Below are 27,812 nucleotides of genomic sequence, written 5' to 3' on the forward strand. Positions count from 1 at the left end.
ATAACTTTAAAACACAATAATTTGATTATACATCTCTAGTAGAATATATCTTAAGGTCAAAACAAATTTGAAATGTATCTTAAGCTATTTTAGTAATACTGTTAGTAATAATACTGATATTACTATTCTGAATTGATTATATATGTATAGTAATTATGTTAAAACCACCAGAAACCAGTATTTTTAGTATAATAAAAAAGAGACAGCAATTTTATACTCAAAGATGTTAAGTAAAAATCCTGTAATCCTAAATTTGAATTGGAAAATAGTATGAACTCGTGATATATTTTCTCTTTAACAATTGAAAAAATATTTCCTAAATTTTTCCACTGAAATGCCTAGAAATAACGACCAACTTAGTAGCAATAAGCACCTGTAATGTCCAGATTGTGGCCTCTAAATACAATTTGCCACTAAAAGGGATTATGGGGGCTGGCCCTGTGGCCGAGTGGTTAAAGTTCCATGCGCTCTGCTTTGGTGGCCCAGATTCGCAGGTTTGGGTCCCAGGCGTGGACCTGCTCCGCTCATCAGCCGTGCTGTGGAGGCATCCCACATATAAAGTAGAGGAAGATTGGCACAGATGTTAGTTCAGGGCTAATCTTCCTCACCAAAAAAAGGAGCTATGAATCCTCAGAAAAATGGCTGATTACAGGTCTGGGACAGGAAATGTACAAAATGCGTTGGAATATCTTGTATTACAAAGCAAAGAAGCTATCAAAGACCACTCATGTCTTGTCAAAAGAACTCAGGAGCCAAATTGAGCATTTCCCAGTGCCCAAACATGGAATAATTTGAGCATTAAAAAGAACAACTGTAGTGGATTGATATCAAATATATTACAGTGTGTAAAATCCATGAGTTAAAAATTCAGTAGTTCCCGGTGGAAGAGGCGGGGGAACCAACTTATCCTGAAAATTAGTCAAGAAAGGGAAAGAATCAGACATTTATTCTGTCCTTTCTTATTAGTTACCTTAGGGTATCAGAATTTTTGATGAGGAGTTCTTTTTTACAGAGGAAGTCTATCTAATAAATACGGAAGGAATTACAGAGTTGGAATGTCCCCGTTTTGCAACCCCTAGTGAATGAGTTTAGACAACATGGTTATGAAACAGCTGCTAAGAACATCAGGTGAAGCTGATGGGAACCTTTGTAATGGATGGATCAGCTGGTGACGTTCAAACCCGCTGATCAACCTTAATGTCACAAAAGAGAAAGACTTCCAGGCATCATGTGCCTACTGAGGTGATGCAATAGGAAGTACACAGCACTGTCAAAAATAGAACCTGGATCTATGTCAGGCCCGAGATCTAACCACCAGTTTCTAGAAAATACAGGGGACAGAGGAACATGTCAAAACAACACCATGGAGATAAAAATCATCCAGTTGGAAGGTGGGACACCTGGTCTCCTCAACAAATAAGAAAAGCAGGAGGGAAGGCTGGTGTGGTAGTGTGGTGGTGAAGCTTGTGCGCTCCTGCTTTGGCATCCCAGGTGCAGACCTAGCACTGCTCGTCAAGCCATGCTGTGGCAGCATCCTGCATAAAATAGAGGAAGGTTGGCGTAGATGTTAGCTCAATGGCAATCTTCCTCAAGCAAAAAGAGGAAGATTGGCAACAGATGTTAGTTCAGGGCTAATCTTCCTCACAAAAGAAAAAAAAAGAAAAGCAAAGCAAAGGGGGTTCTTCTTTTTTTTTTGGTGAGGAAGATTGGCCCTGAGCTAACATCTGTTGCCAATCTTCCTCCTTTTTTTTTTCCTCCCCAAAGCCCCAGTATATAGTTGTATATCCTTGGTTGTAGGTCATTCTAGTTCTTCTATGTGGAACGCTGCCACAGCATGACTTGATGAGCAGTGCGTAGGTCCGTGCCCAGGATCCAAACTGGTGAACTATGGGCTGCCAAAGCAGAGCTCATGAACTCACCCACTTGGTCATGGGCTGGCTCCATGGGGTTCTTAATCTATAATAAAAGATACTAAAAATATTTTCCAGTAAAATGCAGTCTACAATCTTTGCTTGGATCCTAGCTCAAACAAACCAACTATTAAAAAAAAATTATGAGACTAGTTATGACATTTGAACAGACTGGACATGGAGGCTGAAGAATGATCTATTCATGTATTGTTTTATTTATTTATTTATAGTTGTGATAATGATATTGTGATTATGTTAAAATTAAAGTTATTCTATTTTTCAGCTATATACTAGAGTATTTATAGATGAAATGATTGGCTTCAAAAGAATAGTGTGGAGGTGAGAATGGGGAGGGGTACAGAGTGAATAAGATTGGTTGCAAGTTAATAATTGTTGAAGCTGGGTGATGGGTGCATGGGACTTTATTATACTGTTCTCTCTACCTTGGTATAGTTAGACAATTTCCATAACGAAAGTAAGAAAGATGAAGCCCACCAGCTCAGTTGGTTGGCCAGTCCTGATTTCAGCCTTCCCTGAGTTCAATTTTGGGCTGTGGAGTGTACAAGTGAAATCACCTGGCTAGCAATTAGAAGGGCTGGGATTCTAACTCATTTCTCTCTGGCCCCAAGGCTCCAGGTCTTTCCATCTTGCCTTGAAGAATTTATGTCCCTCTGTGGCTCAGACTGTTCTGGAATTGTTTAGATTGAGAGTTTACAGGGTTTTACAAGCAGCTGTAATATAAACTTGGGAAAATGGGGGCAAAAGCAGAACAAGGATGAAACATCAGAGTTGGTCTTCCTTTGAGGGAAGGAAATTTAGGCAAGAAGATGGAAAGAATGCATGCCTCCACCTTGACCTTATTGGGCCTTCCCTGTGGCACCACCCTGGGCTGTGGATTGAGAGAGACCTGGGTTTCCGTAGCGTGGCCTGTCACTTACTAGCTGCGTGACCTTACTGTTCTGGGCTTCGGTTTCTTCAACCGACCTTGTCTGGTTGTGGGAGGACTACATGAACTGGTAAGGCCTCACATATTTATTTCGAAGAGAAAGCGGAAGCACAGTTCACTGAGATCCTAGGAATCCCTGAGCTGGGCTGGACATTGCGTGTTTGGAAATGCCTTATGACCTGCACCTCCCCCTCCGCCCCCCAGCCCTAGCACATTCTCCAGCACTTTCTCCAGGACCTGGGGCAGCCTTGCCTAAGTTTGGAATGACCATTTAGCCTGAGTGAGGAGGCACAGTGCTCTAAGGGCAGTAGTTTCTCCACCTGGCCGTGTTTTATTTTAGGTGGATTGATAGCCTAGGGCAGCTGGAGAGGATCCTTCTTAGGTGAGTCTGTAGAAAACTCCAGCTGGCTCGCTGGAGGCCAGCTTTAACTTCGCCATCTTTGAAAGTGGAAAGAAAAGGTGAAATTGCTTGTCTTTTCTGAAAGAAGCACCCCATTTTCTTTCCCTTCTACTCTGTTTACCTCTGACGACGGTAACCCGCCCGCCTTTCCTCGCTAAATCTCCTGACACACAGGGCTCCATCCTGGCAGTGGGCATCTTTTCACCAGCCCTTTAAGAGTTCCTGGCACATGTGTTTGGTTGTCACTTGGTCACCTGGGAAGTGTCCAGGAGCCATACCTTGCGCCTTTGATCCAATGTGGCCTTTGATCCCTGGCGTCCGGCTCACTTTCCCCCACTGCATGTGACCCATCCACTCGCCGGGGCTGAGGTGTGAGTGAGCCACTGGCTTGGGGAAGCGCAGCCACATGGAGCCCTGATTTACGAACTGTCCAGATTTAACTGAGGCTACAGCACTTTTATTAATAGAACATGCTGCATTTCCTTTTTATAAAAATATGAAGATCACTGCGCTCAGGAAAATGCCTGGTGACTTTCTGTCTTTAGGGCATGCTCATCACCAGGCTAAAATTAAAAGTGAAGTCAGGCCCCTCTTGAGTCTATTTTTAACCGAGTTTAGCATATGAATGTGAACGTGAAGTCTTTCTTTAGATCTCCCTTAACTCAATTACTTACTTATGCCAAGCATCCCGCCGAGAGTTCCAGAGCTGTGGCTGGGTCTACCTAGGGTGGAAGTCCCAAAGGGAAGTTAGGGACAACTTGCTGATCCCCTGCTATCTGAGTTTATGTGTCTTCACCCATCCCAGCTTCACTTATCCTAGAACGTTAAGGTGGAGGTAGCCATTATACTAGAAAAAAATAAAACAGGGGAAAAAATCAACCCACTCACCTATGACCATTCTGTGATGCTCAGATATCAAGTGCCCGGAATTGGTACCTATTTTTCCAGGCGCTCCAATTTAGAAGCAGCCACTTGGGTGGAAGGGAGACACTGGGTGCCCGGGGAGACGTCATTCAGCAGAAAGTGCGAATGGCCCGGCATACCAGGGAGACTTGAGACAACAGGTGGAGGGAGGGAGAGGGAAAAAAACTTAACAAGTGTCATTCCTGTCCAGAGGGCTCATGATGAGTGATGAGAGCGCTGCGGAAAACTTTCAGAAACCCTCTTAAATTCCCTCTTTGAAATCTTTTTAAAGTCTGCTGTTTGAGGACTGTGAAGGGAGGGGAGAGCAGAGGGCAGAGATGATCCTGACTCTTAAGATTCTTTGGCCTAAAGTTTCACTTGAAGGCAGGGAGTGACAAAGGCTCTCGTTTGAACTTCTTCTTAAGGCAGTTCCCTGTGGACATTTTTCGGGGAAAACACTTTTTTAAAAAGCCTGTTGAGCATGATAAGTCCTGGCCTTTGCTTTGTTTTTTTGAAAAGTGATTTTGAAAACGGTGATTTTAAGTGAAAAAAGTGTTCAAGTTGTGTTATTTTCCTTCTCACTTTTATGTGAACGTATACTCAGCTCATCTTGCCCTGAGTCCCTTAAAGGCATTGTCATTTTTAAGCAGAGGAAAAACTTCCTTTGATTTTTTCGGTATGGCGGCAAAGCCATCGTTGAGGATAAGCGAAGATTAATTTAAAATGCCAGTTCCTTTCACTAATCCGCTGACAGGGAGGGTGTTTATGGCTGGAGAACTATGCAGATGTTTCCAGACAGAGTCTGAGAGGGAAGAACAGGGAAGGGTGTGTGTGTGTGTGTGTCTGTGTGTGTGTGTGTGTTTGGGTCTCTGTGTGTGTCTGTGTGTGTGTGTCTGTGTGTCTGTATGTCTGTGTGTCTGTGTGGCAGGTGGTCATTTTACTTTTGGGGACTAGGAGTGATATTTAAACAATAAGCTCCTTCTGTATATTATTTGCATTTTCTGCTAAAAGCAATCAAAATGAAGTATGATGTGTTTCTAGGCCACTACCGTCTGTCTGAAAAATCCCTTACAGGTTTTCGCCTGCAGTCCAACAAACTGCTTACAGGCATTAATGATCTTTTCAATAAAACTGTGGATTAAATGACAACACTTTTAGGCTCAGTTCTGAAGACTTTGCACCTTCATTTGGTTGCAGTCAAGGACTGGCTGCCCTGGCCAGATTGATATTTTTCGGTGTGTCCAGCTGGTAAAAGAAGGTAAGGGTAGGAGTGGGAAAGGGTATACACTAAGTGTGCTTTAGAATGTTGCCACAGTCCTTAAGCATAGGGGCTGAAAGATGCTCTCCTGGCTTCTGGATAAGGCGGTTGGTTGGGACTTGTGAATGGATAAACCCCTCATAAACAGAGTTGCTGAATTCAGAATAATATATCATTTCTTTGAAACTATTCAGTTTCATCCATTCAGTTGTTCCTGATATTTTTGTCTTCTTCTTCTTCTTCTTTTTTTTTTTTTGCTGAGGAAGATTCTCCCTGAGCTAACATCTGTGCCAATTTTCCCTCCCCCGCCTTTTTTATAATTCTCAACTTTATTATTTCGTATGCTTTTTTTTTTTTTTTTTGGTGAGGAAGATTGGCCCAGAGCTAACATCTGTTGCCAATCTTCCTCTTTATTTTTTTTCCTCCCCAAAGCCCCAGTACATAGTTGTACATCCTAGTTGTAAGTCATTCCAGTTCTGCTATGTGGGATGCTGCCACAGCATGGCTTGATGAGCCAAGTGTAGGTCCTTGCCCAGGATCCAAACTGGTGAACCCCAGGTCACTGAAGCAGAGCGTGTGAACTTAACCACCAGGCCATGGGGCCAGCCTCTTTTTGTCTTGGTTTTTACCTCGACTCAACTTTATTCCTTGGTGAGGCTAATGACTCATCTCTATGGTACCTTTTACTTTCACCTTGCTTGGTTGTTCCTGTTCAGGAGAACATTTTTGTCTTGTTTTTCTTTGACTTGACCCCTTAGGGAGTCTAAGGATTTCACATCTTGGAGTTTCAGGATGGATCCAAGAAATGGTCACGATCACTCTCGTCTCCTTCCCAGGGACTGTTGGGTGGTGGTATGTGGCACAGATAGATAAGGAAGCAAAGAATGTGGCACATCCCTAAATTGTCCTCTGAGGTGAGATCTGAGCCTAAATTTCCCCGGACTGGGCTGCGTTTCTTTAGATCACGTGCTTGTGTGTGAAGAGCCTGTGAAAATCAGCCTTTGCTTCTTCCGCTGCTATGATCTGTGGGGTTGTGGCTGGGCCTGCAATCCGCGCAGCCATGGTTCCTCCCTGCTGGAGTTCTCCAGCATGGCGGTTGAGGGCAGCGCTCATTCCAGCTGCCAGCACGGTCCTTCTCCTTCCCCGACAAGGGGGAGCCGGGCTCAGAGAACAGTGAAATGCAGTAAAACCATCCCTCTTGCAAGTTTCCTTCTGAATGTCCATGGCTGGTAAAAATATGGTTTATTCTCATAAATACTTTAAGGCATACTTCCCTTTCTCCAGGTTTTATTTGTAACAGCCCTACTGTAACAACCTAAAGGGACAGCTTTGAAAGAAAAAATAATTACCAACAATCTCTTTGTCAGACTCAATTATCTGCCTATTTTGTCTTCATTCCTTTTCTGTTCGGTCATGTGCATATATTTTGAAATATGACACACAACTTTTGTTCTGTTTTTTCTACTTAACAATATATTGTAAAAATATTTCTCTGGAGCCGTATCTTCATAATTTAATTTTCCATGACTGCTTGAAATTCCACTGAGCTGATCTACCAAAATTTCTCTAATCACCAACTGATGGACAATTATGGTTTCAGTTTTTGAGTCCTATCAATACTACAGTAATGGATATCGTCATGCATGTAGCTTTGGAATATTTCCGAGGAATGGGGTTACAAAAGGTATGAATATTTTTATTGTTCTTGATATATTTGCCACATTGCAGAGTCAGCAGTAACTTATGCGGTTATGAGTTTGGATATGAAACTTATGAGAGTTTTGTGAGAGGATATGAGAACCACTCTGCCTGGGTTTGAATCCCAGCTTTGCCACTTACCAGCTGTGTGACCTGGGCAAGTTAACCTCCCTGTGCCTCAGTTTCCTCCTCTGTAAAGTGGGGATAACCACAGTACCTACTCCATGGGGCTGTTATTAGGAATGAGTTAGTTAATATTTGTACAGTGCCTAGCACAGTGCCGATGCAAGTGTTAGGCACTGTGTGTCTGTTAAGCAAACACATCTCACTATTTCAAGATTTTTTAAAAAATCAATTTAATAGAAATATACTTTGTTTTCTTCTTAATATTTTTACATGTTTATTAACAGTATTTCAAAGAAACACTCCTTTTAAACCTTTTTGGAAAAAGTAAATTTAAAAATGTGAATTTACAGGGGGCTGGCCCCGTGGCCGAGTGGTTAAGTTCCTGCGCTCTGCTGCAGGCGGCCCAGTGTTTCGTTGGTTTGAATCCTGGGCGCGGACATGGCACTGCTCATCAAACCACGCTGAGGCAGTGTCCCTCATGCCACAACTAGAAGGACCCACAACAAAGAATATACAACTATGCACCGGGGGGGCTTTGGGGAGAAAAAGGAAAAAATTTAAAAATCTTAAAAAAAAAATGTGAATTTACAGAACAGATCTATTCGCGTGGGATTATTCATATTATTTAGGAATTCTTCCTTATGCTTTTACAACGAGAGCCCCCATCCCTTTAGGGTACGTCTGAGGGTCAATGTCTGCTGGCCACTGACGTGCTGAGGCTGACAGCCCCTCATCTCTGAGGAATTCCAATGCTTAAATCAATCGGGCCTGCCCCCTCACGCTGGAGGGACAAACGTGGGTATTTTAGGGCCTGTATTAGGGGCTTTTCTTCCATTCTTGTTAATGTGGAATCCCGGTTTTGATGTCCGAGAGGGCTTTTACCTGCGAGACTGCAGGGCCCTCCTCCTCGCGGCCCCCATGCGTCTCGGTGCACGTGGAGCAGGTTCTCCGGCGCTGGGCGGCGATGCCCGGGACCCTGCGGGTGGGGGCAGTGGTGAGGCTTCAGCCGGACCCCTGGCAGGCCGGCTGAGGGCGGGAGAGGTGGCAGCACTTGTCGCTTTATGGCTCGATCAGCTTTCCTCTCCTTAATCCCGGTTGTTTCTGCTGAGCTCTCCGAATAATTCAATCCTTGTGTGTGTTTAAAAACTCTAGAAGCCTGGGAAATCTCAGCGAGCCGGGCGAAGGGTAGGCTCCCTGCGAGTCGTGTGTCACCCGCACCGAGACCCTGCATCCCCCTCCGGGGAGACCCCCTCTCCCTGCTGGCTGCCGCCCTCTCTCGGACCCGCCGAGCTTTCGGGTGCCTTCGGCCGACAGCCCCGGGGCCCGCGGCGCCCGGCGATCTGCCGAGCCCGCCCTGTTCCAGCGCCCCAGGCTCGGTCGCAGGGAGCTGCCGTCCCCTGCCTAGGACCTTTCCAGGCCTGGGGGGTCACAGCAGCCCTCGGAGAGATGGTCGTTTCTCAAGGAGTGGGGAAGCGGCTTCTTTCTTTTGGAGCGCCAAGGCCCCCATCATTCTGGGACGCACCCTGGACCTGCACCTTAGCAGTCGTTCAAATAAGGTGAACACGAGCTTCTTACAGGACAGTGGAAAAGCGGGGAAAAACCCTTATGGGTCCACTCTCCAAAATCAGCTGCGGTTTAGGATAGTCCCTTTGCCTTCTTTTTCTTTTTTCTAGTTTTAATTGTGCTATAATGTTCAATTCTGAAGTCTGCTTTTTTTCACTTAACATTATTTTACAAACAGGCATACTGGCTGCATAATATATTTTTTTAAGTATATACAATCGTTTCCCTGTTGGTTATTTAGTTGGTTGGGGTCTTCTTTTTAAAAAAATAGTTCTGTGGTAAACATCTTTTTGCCTAAAGTTTTCTCCCTATTAGGTTGTAGTCTCATTATTGTAATTATTTGGAGCAAAATGCGGGGACATTTTTGTCTCTCTCTCTGTCTTTCCCTCTTCTCTCTCTCTCTATGTGAGATATATATACACATATGTGTATATATATATATATATATATTTTTTTTTTAATAACTTTCCAAAAAGTTTGTAGTGATTTTCGCTCCCGCTAGCTATGCTTGAGTGTGTAGTCTACACCAGCCTCACCAGCACTGGATATTCTGAGAATCCTTGTCAGATACTGAGGCTAAGACCATAGGAGAGGAGAGTTAGGAGGTGCTGACTTGGGAGTCTGCATTCTGTAACCGTCTTATTTCCAATGCCCTGCATGTTGAGGATGTTGGCCTCTATGGAACCTGGAGGAATGAGGTTTAGTTGTGTTTCAGGGGTCGAGGTGGTTCTGGAGGTTGTCTTGGATCAGTGCGATTAAAGTAGAGTGCCGTTGTCATGGCTTGCTAACCCACGGGCTCGAGTCACATATAAAGGAAATACCATTTTCTGCCTGTGACACACCTTTGTGGGTTTGGCTTCCATTTTAAGCAGCATGGTTCACAAGGGAGAGGCTTTCCCTTGCCAGTTTGAGGACCCATCTTCCTGGGGCAGAGACCAGACCTGAGATCATTTTGAGCAACCCTGCCCTCATATTGCAATTGCTTGTCAAGGTTGTTCCCTGGGGGGGGTCTCTCTCCAAGGGTGCACTTCAGTCCCTTTGTGTGTCAGGTGGATGGGAAGAACTGAGGAAGCCACTTACAGCCATTAGTCTGCAAATGTGTTGGAAGGGCTGCGTTTTAGTAACAAGCGAACTGTGTAGGATGGTTTGAGTTGTTCATGGTCAGTTCTTAGGTTCTGTAAAATCCATTAGAAAACCTGTGACCGTATCATCAGTTCATGCATTCTGTGCCTGGCTGTCATGTTCGTGAAGCTTTGCTTACAATCGCGAGCTCTTAAATCCAGAGCTGCTGTATATGCCCTACTACTTTAGTGTTAGAGCAGGAGTCCAGTGTTCTGCAGTTTAAACAAGTTCTGAGTATCTCCTTAGAATTACTCCCAGTTCCCAGCCCGTTCCAGAGGCTGGGCACACTTGAATTATAGAACCTGTAGCTGCACATTTGTGGCATGACTACCCAAGCTCAATAATGCCCCCCAAGTCTTTGTGGATCACTTAGGAGCTCACTGGATTAATAGGGTTGAAGCCTTTTAATCCAAATAATTTTAATTGCATTAGGAAACCTGCATATTAACAAGCGGGTAGTAAGTGCAGGCCTTAAGACTGATACTGCTTAAGTCTTTGAGATCAAATTTAGAGTCTGGTATCGCTGAGGCTGTGGATGAACTGTATTCTTTAGACTCCAGTTTCTTAAGTCCACTCTCTACTCTTGGAGATAATTCTCACATACCGTCCTCAAGGAGCTTGCAACCAAGTCGTGGGGATAAGGCAAAGAAAGGTGAAGTATTTAACAAATGTTTCAGGACAGGACGTAATCCTGTGTTCACGGTGTGTGCCTGATTGAGGACGGTGTTCTAAGTGCCAACGTTGTGGGGTGCAAATGTGGGGAGAAGACCAGTGGGCCCTCAGCGTTTGGGGAAGACACAGAGTGGGTAGAATTTGGAGAGGCCTTGAAGGAATGAGCAGGTTTTGGGTAGGTGGAAGGGAAGTTATCGAAGTTATACCCCGAGGGGACTCTGGTGCAATAAGGGAGGAGAGCCTGGTTAGAATAAGATTTTTGTTGAATTGTGATGGGTGAAAGGTTGGATAGAGTGATGGGTCTGGGTCTAGGGGGAGCCCAAAGTCAAGAAGGGAGGCTGATCCTTGAAACCATGACCGCCATCGCCATCCTCGTCAACAGCATGTTCCTAGCAGCTACCCTTTATTGTGTGCATACAGCCTGGTTCTCAGCGCTTTACATATGTTATCTTATTTAATCCTCAAACAACCTTATGAAGCAGATTACAATTATTGTGTGCACTTTCCAGCAGAGGAACTGAGACATAAAGAAGTTAAGTAACTTCCAGCTGGTATGTGGCAGAGTTGGGGTTCAGATGGACTGAATCAGGCAGCCTGTTCGCGGAGTCTGTGTTCTTCACCACAGTGTACTACTACCTCTGAGTAACAGCTGAGACCTCCTGATGCCATTAGCATGGTCCCCTTTGGGTTCTGGAGGAGCCTAGCCTTTCAAATCAGACCTGGGCTTACATTCTGGCTCTACCACTTTTTAGCTATGACCTTGGAAGTTATTTCTCTGAACCTCAATTTTGTCATTTATGAAAGAGGGGTAATAATAATAATGCTAACTTCAGGGTTGTTGGGAGGGTTAAATGAGATAGTTTATACAAACCACCTAGCAGAATGCCCACCAGGGAGTAAGCAGGCAGGCAATGATAGCTGCTATGGGCTTACATTTTTCAAATATCCCTAGGGCTATAAAGAGATCTCTGAGAAGAAGAAAGAATGAGAATAAGACATGACTCAGGTAGAATTTTTTTGGTGTCACTTGTAATAATAATTAGCCAACACAGATACCAGATGTTGTATTCCTTCTTCTGGAGCATTCCAGGAATGGACTATAAATTCCAAATGTGGCTCTTCATTGCTCCAAGAACTGACTGCATTTCTCCTTGTCCTCCAAAACTTGGAGGGTAAAACCAGGACATTGCACTGAAATTCGGCACAGGATCTGGTGCCAACTGTGCATTCCAAGGGCTGAAATCAGGATCTGCTGAAATTATCAGTGTCCTAGTTCTGCTGCTTCCCACTTCCTGATGGTACCCACCCCAGATAATTGCTCTGCATCTCAGAGAGAAAAATAGATATTTGAAAGTAGCATATTTAATTGTCTATAAAGTTAAACAATGCACGGAATATTTATAACCAAGACAGAAATGTTTAAACAAAACAATTTAAAAGAAAAAAAACCAGTGCAAGAAAAACTGTGCTCTAAGGCGAAGTGCTAAATAAAAAAATCACTTCCAGGGGGGCAGGCCCCATGGCCTAGTGGTTAAGTTCGATGTGCTCCACTTCAGCAGCCTAGGTTCAGTTCCCAGGCACGGACATACACCACTCATCAGGGGCCATGCTGTGGTGGCAACCCACATACTAAAAGAGGAAGATTGGCACAAATGTTAGCTCAAGGTGAATCTTCCTCAAGTGAAAAGAGGAAGATTGGCAGTAGATGTTAGTTCAAGGCAAATCTTCCTGAACAACAACAACAACAAAAATCACTCTCAGACTTTATGGAGAAATAGCACTTGGTGATTCTCACACTCAAGTCTTGCACATTTTCAACAGTTCACATAGTAGTTTTTCTCTGTGTAACATCCTGTGGTTGTAGAGTTTTTCTTAACATTACTTCCTCCAAGAATTTTGAAAGCCACAGTGCATGTGTCCACCAGGAACAACAATTTCTAATCCTCTTCTGATTTTCAGTCTCCTTGGTGGTGACAAACCTATTTGTTCTGTCTCTGCTTCCTTGGTATGATCTGACTTGGTTTCCTTGGAACCACTAAATGTTTCTTGTTGCTCCTAATCCAATATTGGTTTTGAAATTTGGGGATGTAAGAAGCTATAAGGAAAAATAAAAGTTAAAAAATATGTAATGTGTCTGAAAATGTGAAAATTTTATTAAAATTCCAGAGTCACTGTAGAATTTTTAAGTTTCCAAATAAGGCTAGAATCAGATGGCTACTTGCAGACCTATTTGGGGCTAAGTGGTATTTTGGAAAAACTGGAGTGTTGCCCATGGTTTAATTTTCCTAATTTTCTAATAGGTGAATTTTAAAATAGGGCATCTTAGATAGTTTTTGGTTTTGATGGGCCTATGGTGCTCATCTTCCTGTAATGACTGTCTGTATAAAAGTAATGGTGTCAACCTGGCTGGTAAAATAATGGCTTTCTGAATTGTTTTGCTTGAAGTAAAGGGGGTTTGCATCCTCCAGAGCTTACTGCTTCCCTGTCTAACCCATAGGACACTTCATTCATTCCTATTTCATTCAACTAAGAGAAGTATTTATTGAACTCCTACTACGTGCTAGGTGCTGTCATAGGGGCTCACTGACGAACAGAACAGGTGTGGTCCTCGTGGGTGGAGCCCACGGTCTAGTGCAGAAAACAAACATAAACCGAAAACATGCAGATAATTATGAGAGAGTAAATTGAGGTAAATAATATGATGGAAAAGAAAGGATTTCTTTCAACCTACGGCGGGGAAATGGAGTCTGGGAATACTGAAAAGTTTATTCATTCAAAACAGATTCCTACAAAAACCTAAACAAAGAAAAAAGATTAAAAATGATTATGCAAAATATATGTAGGTGTCAAGGCATTTAAATACATTGTTTCCATTAATTGGCCATGAAAGTATCACTAAATGGAATTCTGTTGCAAGACACATTTGAGCCCGCGGCCATGCTGAGACCATGAAAGAGTCTTCTCGTAATTTGGTTCACTTTACTGAAGCAGCTTCATACTCACTGCAATGTCACTGGAGGTGGACGTCCTGAGTCAGTCACCTAGGAAAAGCTCTGGTTGGGTGACTTCTCCCTCGTCGTTTGTTTCTGGTAAGATGCACTTTGGTTGTGGAAAGCACCTTGAGTGTGCAAGGCCAGAGGGCTCTGGGTCCTACTCTCCATTCTGCTGCCAGCTCCTCTGGTCAGAGCTCGGCTTCTCTGAGACTTGGAGACTTGGAGTATGAAGGGGTTGTGCTTGAAGACCTTAAAGAGTTTTCCAGGTCAAATTTTATTTTAGAAGCAGTGGGTAGCAGGAGAATGTCTGGGGCAGCATCACTTCGTACTTAATCAAGATGTGACATTTCCGTGGTGTGATGCAGTTTTGGAGCACTGGACCAGGAGTCGGAAAGTTCCAGGCGCTGCAGTACCTCTGACTGATGGAATGACTTGGTTTATGCTCCTCCGGTCCCAAGCGCAGATGAGTTTGTGCTCAGCTGCAACCACATTCAGAGACAGGGCGGCTCCATCGGGGGTAAGCCTGCAGGTTCTGGGTTCAAATCCGGAACAGTCCACCAAGTGGCCATGTGGACTTGGGCAGGAAACTTGGCCTTCTTGAGCCTCAGTTTTCACATCTGTGAAATAGATCCTCGGTTTCTCATTTATAAATACTCTTCTCTGCCTCCCAAGGTTGGGACAAGGATGAAGGTCATGTAAGGTGGTTAGTACAGTACCTGGTGCATAGTAAGTGCCCAATAAATGTTCACTGTTACTGTCATTTTTGTGCTATTAGTAATTATCGTGGCTTCTGTTATTGTGGGTCTTCAGGTGGCCACATCATGTCGCCTCCTAAGGCTGGGTGTCTTGCCTGTGGTGCCTGCCTCACAGGGTTGTTCAGAAAGTCAGGTGTCATTATGTGAAAGTGCTTTATGAACCCTCAGATCCTCTCCAGAGCCAAGGGGGCAGGGCTGGGCAGGTGAAAGCAGAAGCCTGGAGGTCTGTCTGTCTGCCGCTCGGCTGTTTTCGAGGGAGGGTTTGGCTGGGGCAGGAAGGCAGGTCTGTCCTCCTGCAGCCCTGACAGACTGAGGCACATGCAGACACACTTCCCATCCAGGCAGACAGGCCCAGCCCGCAGATGGCCACAGACTTGTTCACTTGGTGATTGTCATTCACAGCTCCTGCCATCTCATGCCAGAGGCAGTCAGAGGGCATCTCGAACTCAATTTCATCTCTAGACTGACCCTGCCCGCTTTCAACCTCCTCGTCTGAAATTTCTAGAGAACGGCATAGTAGGACAGCACTGTTTTTAAACGACTTTAAAAACAGTGATATGGGGTAGTGAAAAACAGTAAAATCCAGAAACTGTGAGTGAGAGGTGGCGTTGGTGCCGGGCACCTGTTGTCACGCAGGCTGCTCTGGGCGAGAGCAATTTGTTTGTTTGGCAAAACCACTGGAATGTTCTTGGTGGGGCGGAAGCCCGGGAGTGGGTGGTGGGTTTGCTCCTTGGGTGTGTTGCCTCCTTCCGAGCAGATGGGGCTGAAAGAATTTCCAGAGAGAGGAGGGACGGCCGCAGCTGGGGAAGGCCCAAAGAGCTGTTTCCTGTCCAAAGGCCCATTCATAAAACGCCTCCTCTTCCTTCTCCAGGTGGCACCAGCCACTGCGTGGCTTTTCCCCACCTCAGGGGTTCCTTTCTCTCAAAGGAGGGAGGAGGCGTGCTATCAGCTAAAAAGGTGGAAGATGCCTCGGTTCTCCGAGCTCCCTCAGTTTCCCTGCTCCCCCGGCTAAGGATGATGGATGGCCTCGCATGGGCAGCCGTGAGCCAGGATCTGCCAAGGGTGTTTGGCCAGCTCCGGGACTGACACACACGGTTAACCAGCCTAGGCTCCAGTACTCTGTCACACGGTCCCTGTCACAGCAACAGCTCACCTGGAGGGAGGCTGACTCACCTTCCACGGCTCTGCTCGGTCGGACCTTCCCCTCTGCCCCTGCTTAGTCTATTTAGACTGAGGCCGATCAGCAAGGCTGGGGGAGGCAGGTGGTTCCTGAGGGTCAGTTTGCCCAGCTGCCCCTTGCAGGGGAGAGCTGCACCCGCTTTTCCTTCCTGCTCCCCTTGCATGCTCCCCTACCACCACCTCCCCTCCCCAGCCCACCCTCATTCCTCTCTTCCCCTTTGCTTCCTTCTTCTTTCCACTTCTTTCTTGTAATCTCTCTTTCTCTGACTCTCTCTCTTTTCTAGCATAATTATAGATGTGATCTGTTAAAACTTATGACAAATCTCGGCTCTGTGTGGCATGTTTGGTGGGAGAGAAGCAGGGGTGTCTTGTGTCCCGTTCCTCACTGGCTATGCGGGGATAGCCCTTGAGTAGTAAATGAAGAAGGGACACCTCTGTGGAAGGCATTTCATTCCCTTGTCAAGGCTTGCGAGGAGCTGGTGACAGAACTGGCCCTGCGTCCGGGGAACACACTATCTCCCTCTGCTGTCAGATGGGTCTCTTCTGCCTGGGGTCTACGAACCACCCCTGGCCGGCTCTTCCAGGACCATCTCCCCATGCCCCTCCCTCTTTGGGTTCATTTAGACTTAGAGACAGCATGGGGGAGATTTAGATGTCTAAGTTCATCCATTCATTTAGTACTTTACATTTAAGTACAGGGATACCCAAGCTATATTATATTTTTAAAGGCAGTGTTGGTTGAAGCAAGGAATACTCTCTGCTAATCCCGTCTGCCTTCAGGTCACTGGCACGAAGTGTCGGTGACATTGGAATTATTTTCACAGTTGCCTTTAAGCTCTATAAAGACAAACTTTGAAAGGTGATGCTGGCCTAGAAATGGCTGCTGCTGCTCCCTCAGCCTCAGACCAGGCAGAGGAGCTCATTTCAATTGTTTAACTTTTTATTTTGAAATAGTTTTAGACTTACAAAAAATTTGCATATATAACACACAGAGTTCCTGTGTACTTTTCACCCAGCCTCCTTTGGTGTTAGCGTCTTACGTAACCACGATATACTAATCAAAACCCAGAAGGGAATGTTGATGCAACGTATATAATCAAATGACAGATTTTTTTTTGTTTTTAGCAGTTTTCCACTAATGTCTTTTTCTCTTCCAAGATGCAGTCCAGGATCCCACACGGCAATTAGTCGTCATGTCTCCATAGTCCCCTCCAGTCTGTTTCAGTTCCTCAGTCTTTCCTTGTCCTTGGTGACCTCGACACTTTTGAGGAGTACTGGCCAGTTATTTTTTATTTTTTTAAAGATTTAAAAGAATTTTTTTTTTCCTTTTTCTCCCTGAAGTCCCCTGGTACATAGTTGTATATTTTAGTTGTGGGTCCTTCTAGCTGTGGCAGGTGGGACGCTGCCTCAGCGTGGTTTGATGAGCAGTACCATGTCCGCGCCCAGGATTCGAACTGACGAAACACTGGGCCACCTGCAGCGGAGCGCGTGAACTTAACCACTCAGGCATGGGGCCTGCCCCTGGCCAGTTATTTTTTAAAACAAGGATCAGCCAACTTTTTCAGTTTCAGACCAGATGGTAAATATTTTCAGCTTTGCAGCCATGCAGTCTCTGTTGCAACTCTTCACCTTTACTGTTGCAACACAAAAGCAGCCTCAGACAGTATGTAAATGAATGAACACGGCCGTGCTCCCATATAACTTCGTTTATGAAAACAGGCAGAGGGCCAGATTTGGCCCCCGCCTGTAGTTTGCCAACCCGAGTTGTAAAAGGACCCTAGATTTGGTTTGTCTGATATGTTCTCATGATCAGATTGAGGTTATGCATTTTTAAATAAGAGTCCCACAGAAGGGATGTGCCTGTCTCGGTGCATCAGTTAGGTTACTTCACTTACAGTGCGTCACTTGGTTAAGGTGGGGTGAAATGTAGAGTTAACAGCTGCTTCCCCCCTCCACCCCCCCCCGTGTAATTAAGAATATCTCAAGGAAAACACTGTAAGATTATGCAAATATCCTGTTTCACCTCAAACTTTCAGCTGCTAATTTTAGCATCCGTAAATGGAGCTTGTCTCCAACACTTACTCCTGTGGTGTTTCAACGTGAATTTCTATTTCACGCATTTCTTCTGTATTTGTTAATTGGAATTCTTCTGTAAGAAAGAGCTGTTCCTTCGCCTCCGTTAATTTATTCATCAATTATTTATATCAGTACAGACTCATAGACGCTCCTTTTATTTTTTGGATTACGACGATTACAGTTTTTGAAGTTGCTGCCAAATGTCACCTTTCTTGGACTTCGTTGGTCTCATTGAATTCTTGACTACCCTCTTGATTTCATAGTTGGCTTTATTCCAATGACAACTTTGTGGGCATCCGGTGGCCTCAGACCTAATAGGTCTGTATTTCATTAACTTGTTAATGGCAGAGGGCAGTTTTATTTTTCAGCCCAAAGCACTAGCCAACTTTATGTGCTCAGTCTACCACACAGCCGGTTGGGTTGCAGTGGGAGCGGCAGCCTTAGAGTGACTAGAGCCGGTCAGGAGCTGGTAATTGGTTTTCATTAATCTTCTCGGATGGAGGAGGAGTCGGTAGTATTTTCTGGTACATGCTAGGTCCAGTTTGAATTGAGTATGGTCCAAGTTACTACTTCTTCCTCTTCTCTTGCTCTTTAGGAGTTTTCTTTTTATTCTATTTGTTGGGAAACTTGAAGGGTGAAAAGCCTGGCTTAGGAGCAGAGTTTAAAGGAAATTGAGTTGCGTTGCTTTTGTAGGCACATTTCTAGGTAGAGTAAAATGTCAGTTTAAATGATTTTGCCTCAATTAGAAAGCCAAACAGTCTTCCAAAATGTAAGCCTCTGATCTGCTTTTATTTATTTATATCATTTTTGTTCTGTTTTGTTTTTTCAAAGATTGGCACCTGAGCTAACAACTGTTGCCAATCTTTCTTCTTTTTTTTTTTCCTGCTTTTTCTCCCCAAATTCCCCCAGTACATAGTTGCATATTTTAGTTGCGGGTCCTTCTAGTTGTGTGATCTGTTTTTAAACACAAAATGAATATTTTGTCAGCTTTCTAAAAAAGGAGAAGCTTCTATTTCTGACTGTAATTAAAATTATTCCTTTAGTAACCACATGGGAGATCGGTGAAGAGCCAGTGCGTGTGGCTCTTATGTTTCTGTTAGCCCTTTAGATGATTTCAGAAAATGTTTTTCACTTCTGGCTCTGTGGTCATGATGATAGAAAAGGAAGAGAGACCAATCCCAGTGCATCCTGTGACGAGGAGCGGGGTTGTATTCCTCGCTTTGAAAGATTTTTTTTAACTAATTAATTTTTGGGGAAGGGATGAGCAAATTCACTCAGCTTTTAAAGAAATTCATAGAAAATTTTCCCACAGTATTAGTTAAGGAAAAAAAAGAAAGCAAAGAATTGTCATTTTCCCAAGGCATTGCTATAGTCAAAAAAGGAAAAATCTGGGAGCTTCTGATCTTGTCCTGGACAGAATTCACTAAAAGCCAGAACCTCATTAACTGCAGCTTCATTTCCACCTTCTTTAGGGTAGGAATGTTTGTGCTACAGAGTTCTGTGGAAGTTCAGGCTGGTTCCCACTGGTAACTGAGAAATTGCATCCAAAACTCTAGCATGCTATTATTTCTGTATAATCTGTTCATCTTGTCTGGTTGAGGAATTGGATGAAAAGTCGAGATAGTAATACTATTTTAAAGTTTACAAAAGTGAATCATGGACTGTGTTATCATGTATTTATTTCACTGTGTGTGAGACAACCTATTAAAGTCACATATTTGAGTCAGATGTTGATCTCCTGACACTTAGGGCCACCAAAACCATCACTGCCAAAAAATAATGTGAAGGAGACAGGTCAAGAGGACCGTGGTGACATATCTGGATGATTATGATAGATCCTAACATCTTGAGAAGTAAATTTATTCACAAAAACTCTGGCAAATGTGCCTTGATCTGCCTCTCAGACAGCACCACGTGCCTGAAGTGAAGTGGAGAGTGTGTTTGCTCCTTTATAAAATGAGGCGATTGGACCAGCTGTTGGTTTGGGAAAGATGTTGTGTGGGCCTTTCCTGTCCTTTCTGGGGTTTGTGATCACAGTGGAAGCGCAGCACTTTCACCCTCGACCTTACGGATTCATTGTCATCTTGTCCTTGGCGGGCCTGTCAAAAAGAAGTAATTTCGAAAGCATATCGCTGATTGTACATTTCATTCCATCAAGTGCTCACATAACTGCTGGAGGCTTCTGAGATAAGAGTAGAAAAGTGCCCTGTGCCCTTCCGAGCAGTGGGTGATCTATTTTTGACTTGGAGACTGGTGACAAACCTGTCTTCTGTCAGGTCAAACTCACAGGGACTTTCTTGTTTTCTGTTCTTCTGTTGACAGCTGTGTCCATGCTCAGTATGGTCATAGGGTAGTGAAAAGATAGCTCTGGCATTTAAACACCTAGATAGGAAGGGGCGATGGAATGTATTTTTCTTTGCTATTTTGGTCAGCAAGTCCCTAGGAGTCCATAATGAGAGGTGAAGAAGTGAGGAGAGACCTCTGGGAGGATGGGCAGGAAAAGACACCCAGCTCCTGGTTTGGGAGACACAGAGCGAGAGACATTTCTACCACTGGTGGCTTTAGTGTCTGGAAAGGGAATGACTGGAAGGAAAATGGAAAATGAAGGATGGATTTGAGGTAGCCTTGGGTGGTGGGAGGGTATGGAGGTGGGATGGAGGTAATGAGAAAAGTGGGGCTCTTTTCTTTTTTTGCATGCTGTATAAAACGTAAATTAAAACTCATGCACTGAAAATTGCATTTCTATAATCCTTTTACATAATGTGAGATCCTTTTTTTTTAAAAGCACAATGGTGCAGGCAGACATGATGGGAGAGAACTTTCAAGTCCTCAGCTGTACTTACTATAAACAAGCATGTGGCTCTGATGGGGATTGGTTAAATGGCATCTGAATTCCCAGCATGTTGCATCCACGTTTATTAGCCTCAAAGCTTTCACAGGCTCTTTACTTTCCTCGTCTGCAAAATGGAGCCACATCTCTTGCCCGCCTCCCAGGGCTGTTATGAGGGTCCAAGGTCCAGTGCTGTATGATGTTGTCCGGGCTCTTCAGATATTTTATGAAACCTGAAATGGAAACTAGGGGTCTCCTGCCCAGACCTCACTTTGCTCTATTTATTTATAGTAGCTAGTGATTCTGCCCCTTGCCCCCTCCTTTATTCAAGGCCATGGCTCCCTTCGAGATTCTGATATATGGGCCTCCTTTCCTCAAAAACACACACACACACACACAGTTTAGCATACAATGTTAGGAGTTCACAGTCTGAAGCCCAGCTGAGAACCTCTGATTTGACCGTGGTTTTCTTTTATGGAAATTACAGTTTGATCGGAGAGAACCAGGTTCTTACAGATGCCTGGCATTTGGAATTTTCTGCTTGTATGTGTCTTTCTTGATTATTTTTCCAGTGGAAGAAATCATTAAATTGTGTTCTTGGTAAAGCTCAGTGCTAACACAGCCTCAGTTCAGCTGCGTGCAGCAGGACTGTAAACTCACGAGGGCAAGACTGTAAATTCAACAAAAGGAAAAGCTGAGTCATATCACATTGACTGGGAAAGTACTAAGATATTAAAAGTACGTAAGTCGAAAGCGCCCAAGTCATATTTCTCTTTCCATCCTTAAGATGTCATAGCTAACCAGAGGGTTAATTAACATTGTTTTAGTGATGAGCCCAATCAATGTGATTTAAATCATGCATGATATATTTATAGCTGAATGATTAAGTTGGATGATGTGACGAAACACTTAAATCGTATTTATGGTCATTGATGGTTTTACGTGTTATTAGAGAGAAGCATAGTTACACCGAATTAAACGGAGATATCTGATCCAGACGTCAGTTCAGTAATTTCATGGGAAAAAATAAATCTAAATGAGCAAAAAATATTGTGGTCTTAACTCCAATGTGATGGTATTACAAGTTTTCCCAGTTAATTAGTAACACATATTGTAGAACAAATGTTTGAAACAGAAATCATGTGTTTTTACATAACAGAAAGAACTCTGCACTAGGAGTCGAGCTGGGACACTTAGTTCTCCCACTGCATTGCTGTGTGACCTTGGGAAGATCACTTCACCACTCTGGAGCTGTGAAACACAGGGAACGGACTACATCTTAAATGAGAGAGGATTTCTTGCAATGTTAACATTTTGTGACTTTAAATTTCATTCTGTGATTGCTGCTTTTGAAGAAAACGTTCTGTCAACATTTAACGTACATACAGAAGAGTGGACAAATCGTATGTGCACAGCTCATTGAATTTACACCCTTCTAATCAGCCCTAGATTAAGAAATACAATGTTATCAACATTCTAGAAGCCCCCTTGTTGTCTCTGGGTCTTGAGTGCTACTCCAAAATGTTAAAAAAAAAAAAAAAAAACCCAAAAAACAAAATAGAGAGAGAGAGACAGAAAAAAAAATGAGGTGACGGTAATTTTTAGAAATTTGGAAGTTTAACATTAAAAACCAAAAGCTTTATTCATTTGAAAGGCTATTAATCCAGTCCACAATCCCCTATTCACTATTTTGAAATCCAAATAATTCTGAAAACTGAAAGTTTTTGGCAAAGTTATTTGGCAACAAAATCTTACCTGAAAGAATGGGTGGCTGTTTGAAGTCTTCATTTATGCCATGTGGTGTGACTGTTCACGTGTCTTACTCAGGAAACGTTCATGTGATTGATGACGAAATGCTGCCCCTGGACCTCACTTGGTTTAATGTACAGCACATGGTCATGTTTCTTCTTTGAAATCAAATAGATTATAAATTCCAAGACAAATCTGGCCCCAAGGACTTTGGGTGAGGGATTTTGTATTCAAATCACAGCATAATTGTTTGTAAGAGTGGACACTCCAACTTTTTTATTGCTTATGTTTACATGATTTTTATCTGAAAAGTAAAGCAGGTGCTGTTCTAGTTAACCAGCTGCTGCATTATCGGAAGTTTCTCTTTTAATGCTATGTTTTCTTTAAAAGATAAACTTGTTTTGGAATAGTTTTAGATTTAATAAAAAGTTGCAAAGATTCTACAGAGAGTTACTATATATCCTTCACCTTGCTTCCCCTTATGTTACCAGCTTCCATAACCACAGTACATTTGTCAAAACTAAGAAATTAACTTTGAGCACAATACTTTTGACTAAATTATAGACGTTATTCAAATTTCCTCAGTTTTTCCACTCATGTCCTTTTTCTGTTCTGGGATCCCACATGGCTTTTAGTTATCATGTCTCCTTGGTCTCCTCCAGTCTGTGACAGTTTCTTAGACATTCCTTATTTTTTATTATCCTGACAATTTCAAAGAATACTGGTCAGGTTGCATGCAACGACACTGATGGAACTTGAAGGCATTTTGCTAGGTGAGATAAGTCAGACAGAGAAAGATAAACAGTGTATGATCTCTCTTATATGTGGAGTCTAATAAAAACGAAAACCAAAAAGATTCCCACTAAACTCATAGGAAAAAGAGATCAGATCTGTGGTCCCTGGGGTTGGGGGAGGGGGAATTGGAGGAAGGTGGTTAAAAGTTACAGACTTCCAGTTTTTTGTTTTTGTTTTTTTTCTTCAGGAAGATTGGCCCTGAGCTAATATCTGTTGCCAATCCTCCTCCTTTCACTTGAGGAAGATTCACCCCGAGCTAACATCTGTGCCAGTCTTCCTCTATTTTGTATGTGGGTCACCACCACAACATGGCCACTGGTGAGTGGTGTAGGTCCATGCCCAGGAATCGAACCCAGGCCACTGAAGCAGAGCTTGCTGAGCCTAACTACTAGGCCACAGGGCCAGCCCCCAAACTCCCAGTTTTAAGATTAATAAGCACTAGGGGTGTAATGCACAACATGATGACTATAATTAACACTACTGAATGATATATAGGAAAATTGTTGAGAGAATAGGTCCTAAGAGTTCTCATCACAAGGAGAAAAAATTTTTCCTTTCTTTTTATTGTGTCTATATGAGATGATGGGTGTTAACTAAACCTATTATGGTAATCCTTTCTCAATATATGTAAATCAAACCATCATGCTGTACACCTTAAACTTACACAGAGATGTATGTCAATTCTTTCTCAATAAAATTGGGGAAATAAAGAATACTGGTCAGGTATTTTGTAGAATTCCTTTTAGGCATTTGTTTGTTTGTTTGCTTAAGTTTTTGTTTGTAAGCTTTTTAAAATTAAACTTTTATTCTGAAATCGTTATATTCACATGCAGTTGTATAAGATAATACAGAAAGATTCTGTGTATCCTTTACCCAGTCTTCCCCAATGATAACATCTTGAAAACTGTAGTCCAATATCACAACCAGGATATTAACAATGATACAGTCAAGATACAGAGCATTCCCATCAGCACAAGAATCCGTCATCCAGCCCAACTCTTGTACTCTTTTGGTTCAGCACATGTTGATTAAGGTCTCCCATGAGCCAGGCTCTGCTCAGGTGCTGGAGAGACAGGGGTGAACAAGAAAGACAAACCTGCCTTTGTGGAGCTTAGCTTCCAAGAGACAGATGTGAACAAGGAAGCACATGCACAGATGACGGAATGTCAGCTAACAAGTGCTGTGAAGAAAAATCAGGAGACTAAGGACTCAGAGAGAGGAGGAAATCCAGAATTCTAACTTCTCCTGAAAATCGAGAGCCCTGGTCATATTGGGCCAGCCTCCCTTCTCAGCACAGTGGGCGGGAGCTTCAGAGCAGCTGCTTGCTTTTGATGGGGCAACTGTTTAATCTGTGTTTCACGTTGAAATCATGTGTAACTATTTTACATCCTGTTTGTTGGAACTTCATGGTGTTGTTCTGGGCTGGTAGTGGCTCTTTAAAAATCTGAGGCGTTTATTTTAAGTGAAATTCCATGGAGAGAGGCGCTTCTGTTGCTTCTAGTCCCACAGTCTGGCCTCACGGTGATGGCGTTTTGTGCATTTAGTGACAACAGACATGGTATATAAAACCTATTGAAGTGTTTTCATTTGTTGGTATTCTTGGTATTATCAAGAAGCTGTGATACAATCAAAGGAGGGGAAAGGTTTTGGACTGCAAATATTTAGAATGAATTTTTCATTTGATCGTCAAATTGTGTCACTCATAAAAGAGATTTCACCATTTTAAGTGCTTTCTGCAGATGATGGGTATTAAAAAAGACTTAAATGGGGCCTTCAGATCAATATGTTGAATGATATCAGTTATTTTTAATCCTGGAAATGAGTGATTTCAAATGAACAGTTAAGGCCAATTTTTATTGTGATAAAATACACATGACATAACTAATTTTTAAGTGTACAATTCAGTGGCATTAAATACATTTACAATGTTGTGTAACCATCCACACTATCTCTTTCTTGAACTTTTTCATCTTCTCAAATAGAAACTCTGTACCCATTAAACAATAACTCCTCATTCCTCCCTTCCCCTGCCCCTGGTAACCTCTAGTCTACTTTGTGTCTCTATGAATTTGCCTCATTTAGGTTTCTCATATAAATGGAATTATAAAATATTTGTCCTTCTGTGTCTGGCTTATTTCACTTGGCATATTGTTTTCAAGGTTTATCCATGTTACAGCATGTATCAGAATTTCATTCTATTTTATGGCTGAATAGTATTCCATTGCATGTATTTTGTTTATCCATTTATGGGGGACACATGGGTTGTTTCCATGTTTTGGTTATTGTGAATAATGCCGCCATGATCATTGGCATAAAAGTATCTGTTCGAGCCCCTGCTATTCAGTTCTTTGGGCTATATACCTAGGAGTGAAATTGTTGGGACATAGTATAATTCTATGTTTAGCTTTTTGAGGATCTGCCAAACTGTTTTCTACCGTGTGTGCACCATTTCACATCTCTTTACTCTTTTGATAGTGTCCTTCAGTGAACAAAAGTTAATTTTAATGAAGTCCATTTTATCTATTTTTTCTTTTGTTGCTTGTGCTTCTGGTGTCAAATCCAAGAAATCAGTGCCAAATCCATTGCCATGAAGCTTTGCCCTAAGATTTCTTCTAAGAATTTTATAGTTTGGGCTTTTAGGTTTAGGTCTTTGATCCCTTTTAAGTAAATTTTTGTATAGTGTATAAAGTAAGTGTCCAATTTCGTTCTTTTTGCATGTGGATATCCAGTTTTCCCAGCACCATTTGTGGAGAAGATGGCTCTTTCCTCCTGTGTGTGTGAGAGCTTTTTCCAGAGCTCTCTATTTTATTCCGTTGTTCTATGTGTCTGTCCTTATGCCAGTACTGCACTGTTTTGATTACTATAACTTTGTAGTAAGTTTTGAAATCAAGAAGTGTGAGTCTTCCAAGTTTGTTCTTCTTCTTAAAGATTTTTTTTTTTTTTTTTTTTGCAACTCAGGGTCCCTTGAAATTCCATATTAATTTTAGGTCAGGTTTTTCTATTTCTGCCAAATTTCATTAGGATTTTGAATTTAGGATTAGGATTTTGATAGAGATTGCATTGAATCTATAGATCACTTTGGATAGTATTGACATCATAACAATGTTATTAAGTTTTCCAATCCATGAACATGGGATGTCTTTCCATTTATTTGCATCTTCTTTAATTTCTTTCAGCATTGCCTTGCAGTTTTCAGTGTACAAGTCTTTCACCTCTTTGGTTAAGTTTATTCCTAAGTATTTCCTTCTTTTTGATGGTATTATAAATGGAATTGTTTTTACAATTTCCTTTAATGTTTGTTCATTGCTAGTGTCTAGAAATGCAACTGTTGATTTTGTATCATGCAACTTTGCTGATTTGTGATTAGCGCCAACAGTTTTTTAATGGAATCTTTAGGGTTTTCCACATATAAGATTGTGCCATCTACAAACAGAAATAATTTTACTTCTTCCTTTCCAGTTTGAGTCCCTTTTATTTATTTTTCTTGTCAACTTGCTGTGGCAATAACTTCCAGTACTATGTTAAATAAAATGATGAAAACAGGCATCCTTGTCTTGTTCCTCATCTTAGAGGAAAAGCTTTCAGTCTTTCACCATTGAGTATGATGTTAGCTGTGGGTTTTTCATAAATGACTTTATCATTTATCATTGAGGGAGCTCCCTTCTATTCCTAGTTTATTGAGCAGTTTTATCATAAAGGAGTGCTGAATTTTGTCAGATCCTTTTTCTACATCAATTGAGATGATCATGTGTGCTTTTTCCCCTTTCTTCTGTTAATGTAGTATATTACATTGATTGATTTTTGTATGGTGAGCCATTCTTGCATACTGGGAATAAATCCCACTTGACCATTCTGTATAATTCTTTTAATATGCTGCTGAATTCAATTTGCTAGTATTTTATTCAGGAATTTGCATCAGTACTCATAAGGATATTGGTCTGTAATTGTCTTTTCCTGTAATTGTCTTTTTTTTTTGGTGTCAGGGTTAGGCTGGCCTCATAGAATGAGTTAGGAAGCATTCCCTCCTCATCACATTTCTGGGAGAGTTTGAGAAGGATTGGTGTTAATTTTTTAAATGTTTGGTAGAATTCACAGTGAAGCCATCTGGATTTTTTGTTGTTGTTGGGAGGCTTTTGATTAATGATTCAATCTCCTTACATGTTACAGGTCTTCTCAGGTTTTCTGTTTCTTCATGGGTCAGTTTTTGCAAATTGTGTGTTTCTAGGCATTTGTCCATCTCAATTTTGACAATTTTTAAACTGAACTGTTGGCAAAATAGTTACTTCTGTCTGTTTGATTTTATTACTTTCTTGCCAAAGAGTGAAACTCTCATTTTAAATGGCATGTTATTTCTTTACCAAGTAGAGTACCAAGGAAGATGAAGATTTTGCTTGTATATATTATTGTTGATATGTATTCTATTTTTGTCAAATATTTAATAAAATGTTTTATTGTATGTCTTGTGACCCATTGAAAGTAGGCAACTGTATATAAGATTATCAGGCTATATAAAAATGTTTCCAGCATACTAGTTACCTATAGTTTAGATTGTAAAGCTTCTATGGAGTTTTTGATAAAATGTCGCTATCAGCTGACAATTATCCTTACTCTTGTAAACTGACTGTGTTTTTACATGGTCTTTAGCCCATTTAATTGGCACAACAGAATGAACCAATGATATATTTGGCTCAAGCTTAAATGTCTCAAGTTTTTTTCAGCAATTGGGTCAGACAGAGCCAGCAGAATCAACCATCTGTGGGGTGTGGGGGCTCTGTGACCGTCTGTGTGGTGTGGGAGCTCTGTGACCGTCTGTGGGGTGTGGGAGCTCTGTGACCGT

At 42.4% G+C, this 27,812-nt stretch overlaps 1 protein-coding gene across 1 annotated transcript in view; it reads left to right on the plus strand.

Moving 5' to 3' along the window:
* The window catches only part of RBM20 (RNA binding motif protein 20), a 189,899-nt gene that overhangs the window by 18,436 nt on the left and 143,651 nt on the right, over positions 1 to 27,812 (plus strand).

The sequence above is a fragment of the Equus quagga genome, chromosome 2, assembly GCF_021613505.1.
Source record: "Equus quagga isolate Etosha38 chromosome 2, UCLA_HA_Equagga_1.0, whole genome shotgun sequence".
NCBI lineage: Eukaryota > Metazoa > Chordata > Mammalia > Perissodactyla > Equidae > Equus > Equus quagga.